Source organism: Oncorhynchus mykiss, chromosome 2 (assembly GCF_057628025.1).
Source record: "Oncorhynchus mykiss isolate SJ-2025 chromosome 2, ASM5762802v1, whole genome shotgun sequence".
In the NCBI taxonomy this organism is placed as follows: domain Eukaryota; kingdom Metazoa; phylum Chordata; class Actinopteri; order Salmoniformes; family Salmonidae; genus Oncorhynchus; species Oncorhynchus mykiss.
In genome coordinates this window covers 63,504,601-63,517,988 of record NC_143023.1, presented here as the reverse complement: position 1 = coordinate 63,517,988, position 13,388 = coordinate 63,504,601, and the positions used below count along the sequence as shown (strand labels likewise).

At 47.7% G+C, this 13,388-nt stretch overlaps 1 protein-coding gene across 1 annotated transcript in view; it reads right to left on the bottom strand.

Annotated features, from left to right (window-relative positions):
- plxnb2b (plexin b2b) overlaps window positions 1–13,388 on the bottom strand; it is a 180,954-nt gene that overhangs the window by 113,854 nt on the left and 53,712 nt on the right. Inside the window, exon 2 of the mRNA XM_036952823.2 lies at window positions 10,856–10,974. The gene's annotated coding sequence lies outside the window, so the exon portion shown is untranslated. The remainder of the gene's footprint in view (window positions 1–10,855; window positions 10,975–13,388) is intronic.

The following is a 13,388-nucleotide window of genomic DNA, read 5'->3' as shown; positions in this document are numbered from 1 at the left end:
ACAACACACACACACTGGACTCTACCCACACTGACACCCCAACACACACACACTGGACTCTACCCACACTGACACCCCAACACACACACACTGGACTCTACCCACACTGACTTACAATGACACCCCAACACACACACTGGACTCTACCCACACTGACACCCCAACACACACACACTGGACCCCAACACACACACACTGGACTCTACCCACACTGACACCCCAACACACACACACTGGACTCTACCCACACTGACACCCCAACACACACACACTGGACTCTACCCACCCTGACTTACAATGACACCCCAACACACACACACTGGACTCTACCCACACTGACACCCCAACACACACACACTGGACTCTACCCACACTGACTTACACTGACACCCCAACACACACACACACTGGACTCTACCCACACTAACACCCCAACACACACACACTGGACTCTACCCACACTAACACCCCAAAACACACACTGGACTCTACCCACACTGACACCCCAACACACACACACTGGACTCTACCCACACGGACACCCCAAAACACACACACTGGACTCTACCCACACTGACACCCCAACACACACACACTGGACTCTACCCACACTGACACCCCAACACACACACACTGGACTCTACCCACACTGACTTACACTAACACCCCAACACACACACACTGGACTCTACCCACACTGACACCCCAACACACACACACTGAACTCTACCCACACTGACACCCCAACACACACACACTGGACTCTACCCACACCGACACCCCAACACACACACACTGGACCTCAACACACACACACTGGACTCTACCCACACTGACACCCCAACACACACACACTGGGCTCTACCCACACTGACACCCCAACACACACACACTGGACTCTACCCACACTGACTTACAATGACACCCCAACACACACACACTGGACTCTACCCACACTGACACCCCAACACACACACACTGGACTCTACCCACACTGACTTACACTGACACCCCAACACACACAGACACTGGACTCTACCCACACGGACTTATTCTGACACCCCAACACACACACACACTGGACTCTACCCACACACACTTACACTGACACCCCAACACACACACACACACTGGACTCTACCCACACACACTTACACTGACACCCCAACACACACAAAAACACACACACGGTTGCAACACTCGCGGGTGAGGTCCAAACTGCCTCTAGAAGGAACATCAGAACAAGAACTGTTCATCATGAGCTTCATGAAATGCGTTTCCTTGGCTGAACATCCGCACACAAGCGTAAGATCACCATGCGCAATGGCAAGTGCCGGCTGGAGTGGTATAAAGCTTGTCGCCATTGGACTCTGGAGCAGTGGAAATGCGTTCTCTGGAGTGAGGAATCACGCTTCACCATCTGGCAATCCAACGGACGAATCTGAGTTTGCCGGATGTCAGGAGAACACTACCTGCCCGAATGCATAGTGCCAACTGTAAAGTTTGGTGGAGGAGGAATAATGGGATAATGAGATATTTTTAATGGTACCCACACTAACACCCCAAAACACACACTGGACTCTACCCACACTGACACCCCAACACACACACACTGGACTCTACCCACACGGACACCCCAAAACACACACACTGGACTCTACCCACACTGACACCCCAACACACACACACTGGACTCTACCCACACTGACACCCCAACACACACACACTGGACTCTACCCACACTGACTTACACTAACACCCCAACACACACACACTGGACTCTACCCACACTGACACCCCAACACACACACACTGGACTCTACCCACACTGACACCCCAACACACACACACTGGACTCTACCCACACCGACACCCCAACACACACACACTGGACCTCAACACACACACACTGGACTCTACCCACACTGACACCCCAACACACACACACTGGGCTCTACCCACACTGACACCCCAACACACACACACTGGACTCTACCCACACTGACTTACAATGACACCCCAACACACACACACTGGACTCTACCCACACTGACACCCCAACACACACACACTGGACTCTACCCACACTGACTTACACTGACACCCCAACACACACACACACTGGACTCTACCCACACGGACTTATTCTGACACCCCAACACACACACACACTGGACTCTACCCACACACACTTACACTGACACCCCAACACACACACACACACTGGACTCTACCCACACACACTTACACTGACACCCCAACACACACAGACACTGGACTCTACCCACACACACTTACACTGACACCCCAACACACACACACACTGGACTCTACCCACACACACTTACACTGACACCCCAACACACACACACACACTGGACTCTACCCACACACACTTACACTGACACCCCAACACACACAAAAACACACACACGGTTGCAACACTCGCGGGTGAGGTCCAAACTGCCTCTAGAAGGAACATCAGAACAAGAACTGTTCATCATGAGCTTCATGAAATGCGTTTCCTTGGCTGAACATCCGCACACAAGCGTAAGATCACCATGCGCAATGGCAAGTGCCGGCTGGAGTGGTATAAAGCTTGTCGCCATTGGACTCTGGAGCAGTGGAAATGCGTTCTCTGGAGTGAGGAATCACGCTTCACCATCTGGCAATCCAACGGACGAATCTGAGTTTGCCGGATGTCAGGAGAACACTACCTGCCCGAATGCATAGTGCCAACTGTAAAGTTTGGTGGAGGAGGAATAATGGGATAATGAGATATTTTTAATGGTTCGGTCTTGGCCCCTTAGCTCCAGTGAAGGGACATCTTAATGTTACAGCATGACAATGCCCAATGCACAAAGCAAGGTCCATACAGAAATGGTTTGTCGGGATCCATATTAAGACGCGTGATTTTGGAATGAAATGTTCAACAAGCAGGTGTCCACATACTTCTGGTCATGTAGTGTAGCATGCGCAAACATGCATTCTGATGCCACACTAGAGCTGGGACGATAAAACTGAAAATGACCGACGCCTACATTTCGAAGTCCTACCGAAGCAATTTTGCATTTGTCGGTAATTTTCGGTGACTACACAATGTCGGTGATTACACAACAACTCCCTATGCAACAGACTCACAGATGGGATGAAATAACAGATGCCATAATGTAACACATCACAAAAGACATGGCCCCAGATTCAATAGTCAAGAAGATGGTTCCCACTCTGGACAAGAAATACAAAATGCCATGTAAGAAACAGAGCTGAAAAATGCCATGTTTTAGAGCTGAAACAGGTGCACTATTTCGCAATAACAACTGGAGCCCTTATGTGTCATTGACACTGCACTACATCAATGCCGACTGGAAGCTGCGCAGCAGGTGCTTGCAAAGGGAGCCTGCCTACTTTCCAGAAGACCACACTGGGGAGATAATAACCCAGGCCAGGGAATGTGGGACTTGCTAGCAGCCTGGGATCAGCCGGAGGAGAAGCAGCTGTGTGTTGCAACGGAAAGTGGGGCAAACGTTGTGAAAGCCTCCTACCTATATGGATGGACGATGTTGCAGTGTTTTGGCCATCGACTTCACCTCGCCATCGGTATGTACAGTCAAAAGGTTGGACAGACCTACTCAAAGGGTTTTTCTTTATTTGTACTATTTTCTACATTGTAGAATAATAGTGAAGACATCAAAACTATGAAATAACACATATGGAATCATGTAGTAGCCAAAAGTGTATATATATTTTATATTTGAGATTCTTCAAAGTTGCCACCCTTTGCCTGGATGACAGCTTTGCACACTCTTGGCCCGTACTGAAGAGCCCAGTGAATTTCAACGTGGCACCGTCCAACAAGTCAGTTCGTCAAATTTCTGCCCTGCTAGAGCTGTCCCGGTCAACTCTAAGTGCTGTTACTGTGAAGTGGAAACGTCTAGGATCAACAATGGCTCTGCGAAGTGGTAGGCCACACAAGCTCACAGAACGAGACCACTGAGTGCTGAAGCGCGTAGCGCGTAAAAAACGTCTGTCCTCGGTAGCAGCACTCACTGCCGAGTTCCAAACTGCTTCTGGAAGCAACATCAGCACAATAACTGTTTATCGGGAACTTAATGAAATGGGTTTCCTTGGCTGAGCAGCCGCACACTAGTCTAAGGTTGGCAGGCGCAATGCCAAGCTTCGGCTGGAGTGGTGTAAAGCTCGGCGCTACACTGGATTCTGGAGCAGTGGAAATGATTTCTCTAGAGTGATGAATCACACTTCACCATCTGGCAGTCCGACAGATGAATCTGGGTCTGGCGGATGCCAGGAGAACACTACCTGCCGAATGCATGGTGCCAACTGTAAAGTTTGGTTTAGGAATTTAAATGGTCTGGGGCTGTTTTTCCTGATTTGGGCTAGGCCACTTAGTTCCAGTGAAGGGAAATCTTAATGCTACAGCATACAATGACATTCTTGACGATTCTGTGGCAACAGTTCGGGGGAGGCCCTTTCCTGTTTCAGCATGACGATGCCCCCGTGCACAGAGCAAGGTCCATACAGAAATGGTTGGTTGAGATCGGTGTGGAAGGACTTGGCTGGTCTGCACAGAGCCCTGACCTCAACCCCATCGAACACCTTTGGGATGAATTGGAATGCTGCCCTGGCTCAGTGCCCGACCTCACTAATGCTCTTGTGGCTGAATGGAAGCAAGTCCCTGCAGCAATGTTCCAACATTCCCACAGCAATGTTCCAAAAATCTAGTGGAAAGCCTTCCCAGAAGAGTGGAGGCTGTTATAGCAGCAAATGGGGGACCAACTCCATATTGATGCCCATGTTTTTGGAATGAGACGTTCGACGAGCAGGCGTCCACATACTTTTGGCCACATAGTGTGTCTTTACTCTGCATTGTTGGAAAGGGACCTGTTAGTCTACACCTGTTTTTTTAACGAAGAATGTGACAAATCAAATTAGATTAGATTTGATTTAAAGGACCCACTGCTTCTAGATCCAAAGATCAACCAGAACTCAACCAGAACTCACTCCATACTATTACCCCACCAGTGAATTACTAGCCCAGCCATCTGAGGCCTAGCTGCATGATGAACGTACACCACAGTCAGACAGCTGACAGAACTCCACTGCAGTATGTTTTGAACCATATAAATGTGGGTAGGGAGATTATTTGTGTGGGGTGGGGTGGGGTGGGCTGCTTGATTTGCATAGAGGTGGGGGGGGGTGGGGAGAGGGTGGGGGTGCAGGTAGCGTGAAGTTACACTGTGCCACGGACTGGAGGCTCAGCATTCCTCATTTTCCACACCAGGTGAGAGGAGTGCCCGCCGCTGTCCCCATTCCACAACATACACAGGCGAGCCATAGGGGATCACTATTAAACTGTGACCCAATTAATTTAATCTCCACACTCCGACATGAAAGAACAGCGAGGAGGGATAGGGGAGGGAGGAAAGTGGGGTGAGAGAGAGAGAGAGAGAGAGAGAGAGAGAGAGAGAGCGGGGGAGAGGGGAGTTGGGGTGAGTAGCGAGAGAAAGTGAGAGGGAGGGAAAGGGGACGGAGGAAGGTGTGGAGAGAGAGAGAGTGAGAAAGAGAGGGAGAGCAACAGAGACAGACAAGGGCAAATCTTACATTTCACCACATCTTACGTTTGACTTGCTGCATGGGAGAAAAAAAAGCAATTACACAGGCCTGAGTATGACAGCAGCGCGGCCCTCTCAGCCTTTCAGGCGAGCGTGGCAGCGGTGAGTTTGTGCCCTATGGCAATGGCAACTTGCTCTCTGTCTACGTTAATGGCCACTGGTTCTCCCTTCTGCCAGGCGGCCTGTTGAGTAGGGGGGTAAGGGGGCAGGGGAGGAGGGTGAGGGGGTCTGACGCCTTGCCTCTGCTGATGAAGAATAACATAACTCTGCAGGGACTTCAAAGCAAAGGCTCTCCATTTCCTGTACTGATTGTGGCCTGATATAAATATAAATCGGCCTGATATAAATATGCGAGCAGCCGGGCACACACACATTCCAACACACACCGAGCAAAACAAGTGCAAAACAAGTGCTTTGTTGAGAAATGAGAAAAACCCTTCAGTTTGGACTGAAGGAGAATAGATTTTGCTGCTAAGCTTTTGTTTGTTGTCACTTCCAAAATATCTACCCAACTCATCCCTAACCAGGGTCACCAATTATGCAACTTGCAGTAAGGCCTTCAACGAGACCCCGGTCATGCCTCCGTCCAACGAGTTGGAAAGGTTAACCACCATTTCCCACTGAACCCGCTTATTGAGGGGAGAAAAACCACTGAGATTAGGGATCCTCGAGTCAGTCATGACGGTGTAGGAACACCTCAGCAGTGAGTCTGTGTTGCGTGTTGTTGCTCTGGTCCGGGGCTGTATCCATCACAGCAACACATGTACACGCATCAGCTCCAACTGATAATCCAGGAAAGGAGAGGGAGATCTTCAGCTAGAAACATAAACTAGCCTGCCAGTGGCCTTGTGAAATTACTCATTTGATCTGTCTTTTATGAAGCCTTGGCTGCACACAGGGGGTGAGAAGGGTGAGGGGTTGGGAGGAGAGGAAGGCACACAAGCAAGACAGAGAGTAGAGGAGAGAGCCAGAGAGGACACACATCTGGTTCTATTCAGAATGCCTAGGATTCCTCGTCTGGCTGTTTCATATTACTCACAGGCAGCCAGGGCCTTGACTGCCCAGGAGAGCATAAACTCTCTAAGACTGCTCTAAGACTGCACCACTGCACACAAAGCCAGCCAGTCTTTTTAAGCTCGTGAGGTTGGAGGTCGAGGGGGTTGGTGGGTCGGAGTGGGGGTGGTGAGGTAGAGGGGCTCAGAGAGGCAGGAGTACCCCCATAGGACATTCCTGAGTCAGCTTGGCATGCCCTGGGAGTGGTTCCCAGAGGAGCACTTTAAAAGTGAGCCAGAGCAGGACCTTCCTTCCACATCCCTCCATGATGATGTCCACAGAAGGAAGCCCCGTGGAGGAGAGGGTCATCTCCCTGGAGCTCCAGCACCACAGAGACAAGAGAAATGATACGAGGTCGACGGAGGATATCCTTCACCACATCCATATGTTGGCTGGTCAGTTCATCATGTCCACTTGAAAGAGAGGGAAATGAACTCCTTCAAAGGAGAAGTAAAAAATACCTCACTAAGCAAAGTCAAACATCCATCAAACTGTGAGACCTGAAACCATAGCACTTTCACAGTTTCAGAACTAGAGTCCGTCATGCCCCCCTCCTCTCTTTTGGGAAAGTGATGTGAAGACCACGGTCAGCATTAGTTCCCCAGGAGATGGAGTGCTGGTAATGTAGACGAATCAATCGGCGAAGCAGCAGGAGTGGAGATCAGAGACAATACGTGCCGGCCCCATTACCCTCTGCCATGGAGCCGTGGTTACCGTCGCCGCCCGGCGAGGAGTGCTTAGCTCGGCCCTATCTAATGGGCCATAATATGATTTTACGCCATGTTCCAGCTCTCTTTACTACCTCCAAACATAACTCTGTCACGAAGCACAATAAAAACAGATATATTTCTTTATTACTCGCTCACGCCGTATCCCTTTATCTGCTCCCGTACAAAGAAAAGCAATATCAGTAGAGACCCGATCCTCCCTAGCCTCGTTGAGAGCAGCAGACACAGACTATTATTACCTAGAGTTGTCGTCTGCTCCCTCATGCCATTCACTCAGGGCGGAATGGATGTTTTATTATAATCAAATGAATACAATATCTTCCCATAAATAGCCTACTTAAAAAGTCATTTTCTCTGCCAGCAATATGTTAGAATGTCCATCACACCCGGGGCGCAGAGGTGCCACATGTTTAATTCAAAGCCAATGCAATTTACGCGCACTGCACAGCGAAACACAGACTATGGTTTTTGTCCTCCCTCTATAATCCCTCCCTCCACCCACCTTACCTTCAACTGTCCCCGTTTACAAAACCATTTAGGTCTGTGGGAACAGACTGTGTAGGATAACATTCAGTGCATCTGAGAAAACTGGGGTATAAAAAGGGTTGCACTTATGTACTGTAGGGCACTCAGAGGTGAAGAAAGTGAAGTGCATAATCACATTGGAAAGCCAATGGGGCAACTCCGGAGCACATATTTCAGCCAGCATGTGATCCATCCAAGACCTTGGACTCTCCCCTATGCTGTACTGTACTACCACAGTCCCCTATATACGTCAGGTCTGGACATCACATCTATCTATGTGGATCTGACATGAGTCGAGTGAACACCTTGGTGTGTGTGTGTGTGTGTGTGTGTGTGTGTGTGTGTGTGTGTGTGTGTGTGTGTGTGGTGGGGGGGGGTGGGGTTGAGGAGAGGGAATCCAATCTCTCAAACAGAGGAGCAGAGACAGGCAGGCAGATACGCTCTGGTCCCAAAATAACCCTGGAGGTATCCATGAATGAAATGACAGGATTACAGGGGTATTAGAAAACCCGCTGAGATGGTTGATAATGCTGTTTATAGTGAGGCGTGACACCGCTAGCAGGGAAAGAGTCAAACTGTTTGACTAATTAAAATATGGACAAGCTTTTCAGAGTCGCCAAGCAGAAAATTCTAAACTGAGCCGAGGTTCTGCCTTGCCTTCTCGAAGCTCTACTGCCGATGCGGCCGGCCGGGCATTGACATTGATGGATATAGCAGGTGTAAACGGCCAAATATAAAGCCTTTACAATATCTGTGAATCCCTCTTGAAATTGGGGCGGCAAACATAAACCCTGATATCCCAGCTAAGGATGGGATTATTGTTGTGTCAACACTCAACGACCCCCACAGATAATAGCAATTACTGTCCTCTCTGCAGCGCCATCAGACTGAGGCAATGACTTAGCTAGCTGACAGCCTGGTCCTAATTACCAAGAACCGCCAATTACTGGCTCCATTTAATTATTTATATAGCTAGCCTGCTAGCTTCACACGCCCAAATAAAAAGAGACTTTTCTGACTCCAAGCACTGATATCGGTGGCAGCTGGTCTACATGACTTGCTGAATCATGCTGGCTTTGGATTTAACTGGATTCAGGCAGTGTCAGCCTGTAAGATACTCAACGTCCCTTCAGATACGAGCTATAAATCCGGCATGGCTATGAATTCAGTATTCAGTAACTGTTTGCACATGACTCCAACATCGTCATTAAGTTTGCCGACAATACGACGGTGGTCGGCCTGATCACCGACAACGATGAGACAGCCTATAGGGAGGAGGTCAGAGACCTGGCAGTGTGGTGCCAGGACAGCAACCTCTCCCATAAAGTCTGCAAGACAAAGGAGCTGATCGTGGACTACAGGAAATGGATGGCTGAGCACAACCCCATTCACAACGACGGGACTGTAGTGGCGATGGAAGTTCCTCTGTGTCCACATCACTAAAGACCTATCATGGTCCAAACAGACCAAAACAGTTCTGAAGAGGGCACTACAATGCCTCTCCCTGAAGAGGGCACTACAATGCCTCTCCCCCTCAGGAAGCTGAAAAGATGTGGCATGGGCATAAGAGCCTCATAAGATCCTCAAAAGGTTCTACAGCTGCACCCTTGAGAGCATCTTGGCTGGCCGCTTGGTATGGCAACTGCTCGGCATCCGACCGCAAGACACTATAGAAGGTAGTGCATCCGACCAGTACATCAATGGGGGCCAAGATACCTGTCATCCAGGACCTCTATACCAGGCGGTGTCAGAGGAAGGCCCTAAAAATTGTCAAAGACTCCAGTTATCCAAGTCACGGTCTGTTCGCTCTGCTACCGCACGACAAGCGGTACTGGAGCGCCAAGTCTGGGACCAAAAGGCTCCTGAACAGCTTCTACCCCAAAGTCATAAGACTGCTGAACAGTTAATCAGATGGCTACCTGGACTTTCTGCTTTTCAACCCCTACCTACATGTACATGGCACTATCAATCAACTAAACTTGTTTTCAATCTTGTTTTTCATGGTCTGAATACTTTAGGTCCCATACAGAAAACTCCAATGGGGCTGCCAGGTGCCTTTTACTGAAGAGTGGCTTCCGTCTGGCAACTCTACCATAAAGGACTGATTGGTGGAGTGCTGCAGAGATGGTTGTCCTTCTTGAAGGTTCTCCCATCTCCACATAGGAACTCTGGAGCTCTGTCAAACTTACCATAGGGTTCTTGATCACCTCCCTGACCAAGGCCCTTCTCTCCCGATTTCTCAGTTTGGCCGGGCGGCAAGCTCTAGGAAGTCTTGGTGGTTCCAAACTTCTTCCATTTAATAATGATGGAGGCCACTGTGTTCTTTGGGACCTCAATGCTGCATACATTTTTTGTACTCTTCCCCAGATGTGTGCCTCGACAAAATTCCTTTGACATCATGGCTTTTTTTTTTACACATTTGCAAACATTTCTAAAAACCTGTTTTCGCTTTTTCAACATGGGGTATTGCGTGTAGTTTAAAGATGATTTTTTTTTTTTTTATCCAGTTTAGAATAAGGGTGTAACGTAACAAAATGTGGAAAAAGTCAAGTGGTCTAAATACCGAATGTTGTTATTTTATTGTGTTACTATCAATTTTTTTTACCTATATGCTCATTTTCTTACTTTTTAATTGCATTTTTGGTAAACGGCTACTAAGAATTTCACAGTAATGCACTTGTTGTATTCGGCGCATGTGACAAATAAAATGCAATTTGATTTGAGATAGCTAGGCCTTTACAGTTATATCATAGTCATATGAACACAATGGAAAACGAACAGGGACATCTGCAGGGGATCTGTAGTAGATTCAGTCCTTGAATGCTGCTGCTCAATGTGTTACCAGCTAGACTTGTGCAGAGTAGCACAGTAAACAATAGAAAAATAACAGGGATTACTGTAGGGGTTTGTCCTTACTTCCTGTAGAGCTCAATTACTTCCTGTAGTTGCCGAGCAGGAAGTGCACAATCATATCCCCTCGCCGTCCGCTCTCCTTTTCATTCAGGCCTCTTCAGGGTGGCCACAGTAAATAAGTGCTGAAAGACATAAAAAGACAGTGTTTCAGGCAATTTCTACATTGTGTCATACTGAGAGAAAATACAGTATCTGCAGAATGTTCATATCTAAACATACATGGCTGGTTGAGATCTGTTCTAGTGTAAACGACTCTTCTACTGCCAATACCAAAGTTCCTCCGAAAACAATCCCTCCCTTTTCTTTATCTGGCGAGTGAACACTAACTCAGTTACTGCAGATGTTTCCTATCACCCACGGCTGCCAAGCGGCACCCAGTCAGTGGCTGCTAGTGCTTGAGAGAGGAGGGTGAGAAGAGAAGAGAGAGGAGAGAGCAGGGGAGGGAGAAAATTCTACCATTCGTGCTCCAGTGAATCCTGACGAAACTTGGCAGATCACCCTGAGATTTGTTTGTCTCTGGATTTGACACGAAAATGTTACGTCTTGTCTGGAGTCTATCGCTCGCCTCACGCCCAACACTCATCTTAATGTATAGGCCTGGCTGGCTGTTTAGCTTATGTTCTCATAAACTCTGACATCCAAATTTCTCAGCCCCAGGGTGCAGATGGCCGATTAGCTCAGTCGGCAGCGACGCAGCAATGAGCGAGTGTCTTCTCTGGAGGTGCAAGTCCACAATCATTTGAAAGATAACCAATACAACACTTTGTTGCCCTGAGAAAATATGTCACCGCGTTGGCATCTCCTTACGAGGCAACATACTCCTACAGATCCTACAGAGTCATGCAGATCTTTCAACAGAGCTGAGTTGCTAGTGTAGATTCGTATTTGTAAGATCTAACGGATCACTTCCTCTAACCCGCCAGAACTCCAGCAACCAGATTCTAGGGGGGAAAATCCCCATTGTCCTCATGTAGCAAAAACTGAACCAGGACACTATTTGTTCTAGTTATGTATACTCAGATTGTGCCTCTCAGTGGAGGTCTTTAAACATGAGCCCAGTTCATCTCCAATCAGTGTTGCCAGATCTGGATGACAGCCACTGAAACACAAAGAAACACAACACACCACCGCACGCTCCATGCTCACTAAGCATTAAAACATGTTGTAAGAAGACTATCTGTGCTAAGCGATAAAGTGTGTACAAAAGATCCACCGTCGCGGCGCTCCAAAGCGCTTAGCATTTAGATGACAGTTGCGAGGGGCTCGAGTAGAGGAGTGGTTGTGGCCCGGAGGCCGGATCTGTTCCAACCGTGCACTGGCAAGAGAGACGGAGCCCAGTCAGCCTCGACAGCTTGGATACTCACAGGGGGTGATGGGATACTGGAGGGCTGGTGTACCATGTTGAAGTTGGGGAAGGGAAGGAGGGGGAAGGATGGGAGGAGGATGGGTAAGGTGGAACGATGTGTTATTTTATTATTTTAGAACCCCAAGGACTTACCATCCACAGTGTTGTATGAGCAAAATCTAAAAGTAGGCCCTCTGATGAAGATCTGAGCTGTGGGTATTGGTATACCCTCTATTGGATTAAAGGTAATCATCGTTCAGCTAGACCTTGAGGGGAAGAGCAGCAATATTTTCACTGATGTCACACATTCCAAGGCTGTTATGCCTCCGCGTGATATGAAACACCTTACATTAATGATGATGGGTATTTCCATGTAAAAAGACCCATGAACACTAACATGTGAAGTTCATAGGAGTTCATCAAAGTTGGTGTCAAGTGAAAGCTAAGAGTTTTTTTATTATTTTTTTATCAAGGTATTTATACATTTTTCAACCATTTTCCATTCTGAAACTTAGGAATATGCAAAGACTATGATTTTTGGTCAAACAGATGGAAAAGGGGTCTTAGAAACATCTAGTAGAAAACGTGTAAAAGGTATCAGAAATACATTCAAAAACACTAATGTTGAAGTAAACACCCCTGCCAACTAATATCAACACTTTTATTTCATTTTCTGAAATGATTTGCCTTCTGTAAGTTTCAGAAATATTGCCTAGTGTCTTGTCATTCTGTTACCAGATACCACGTATCTTTAAGATATAAATGCAACATGTAAAGTGTTGGTACCATGTTTCACGAGCTGAAATAAAAGATCCCAGAAATGTTCCACACGCACAAAAAGTTGGGACAAATTTGGTTATATAGATGCTAGTGTGGATTTCTCCTTTACCAAGATAATCAATCCATCTGACATGTGTGGAATATCTAGGAGCTGATTAAACAGCCTGATCATTACACAGGTTCACCTTGTGTGGTAGAAAATAAAAGGCCACTCTAAAATGTTTTGTCACACAACACAATGCCACAGATGTCTCAATTGAGGGAGTGAGCATTTGGCATGTTGACTGCAGGAATGTCCACCGGTGCTGTTGTGAGAGAATTTAATGTACATTTCTCTACCATAAGCCACCTCCAACGTAATTTTAGAGAATTTGGCAGTACGACCAACAGGCCTCACAACCGCAGACCACG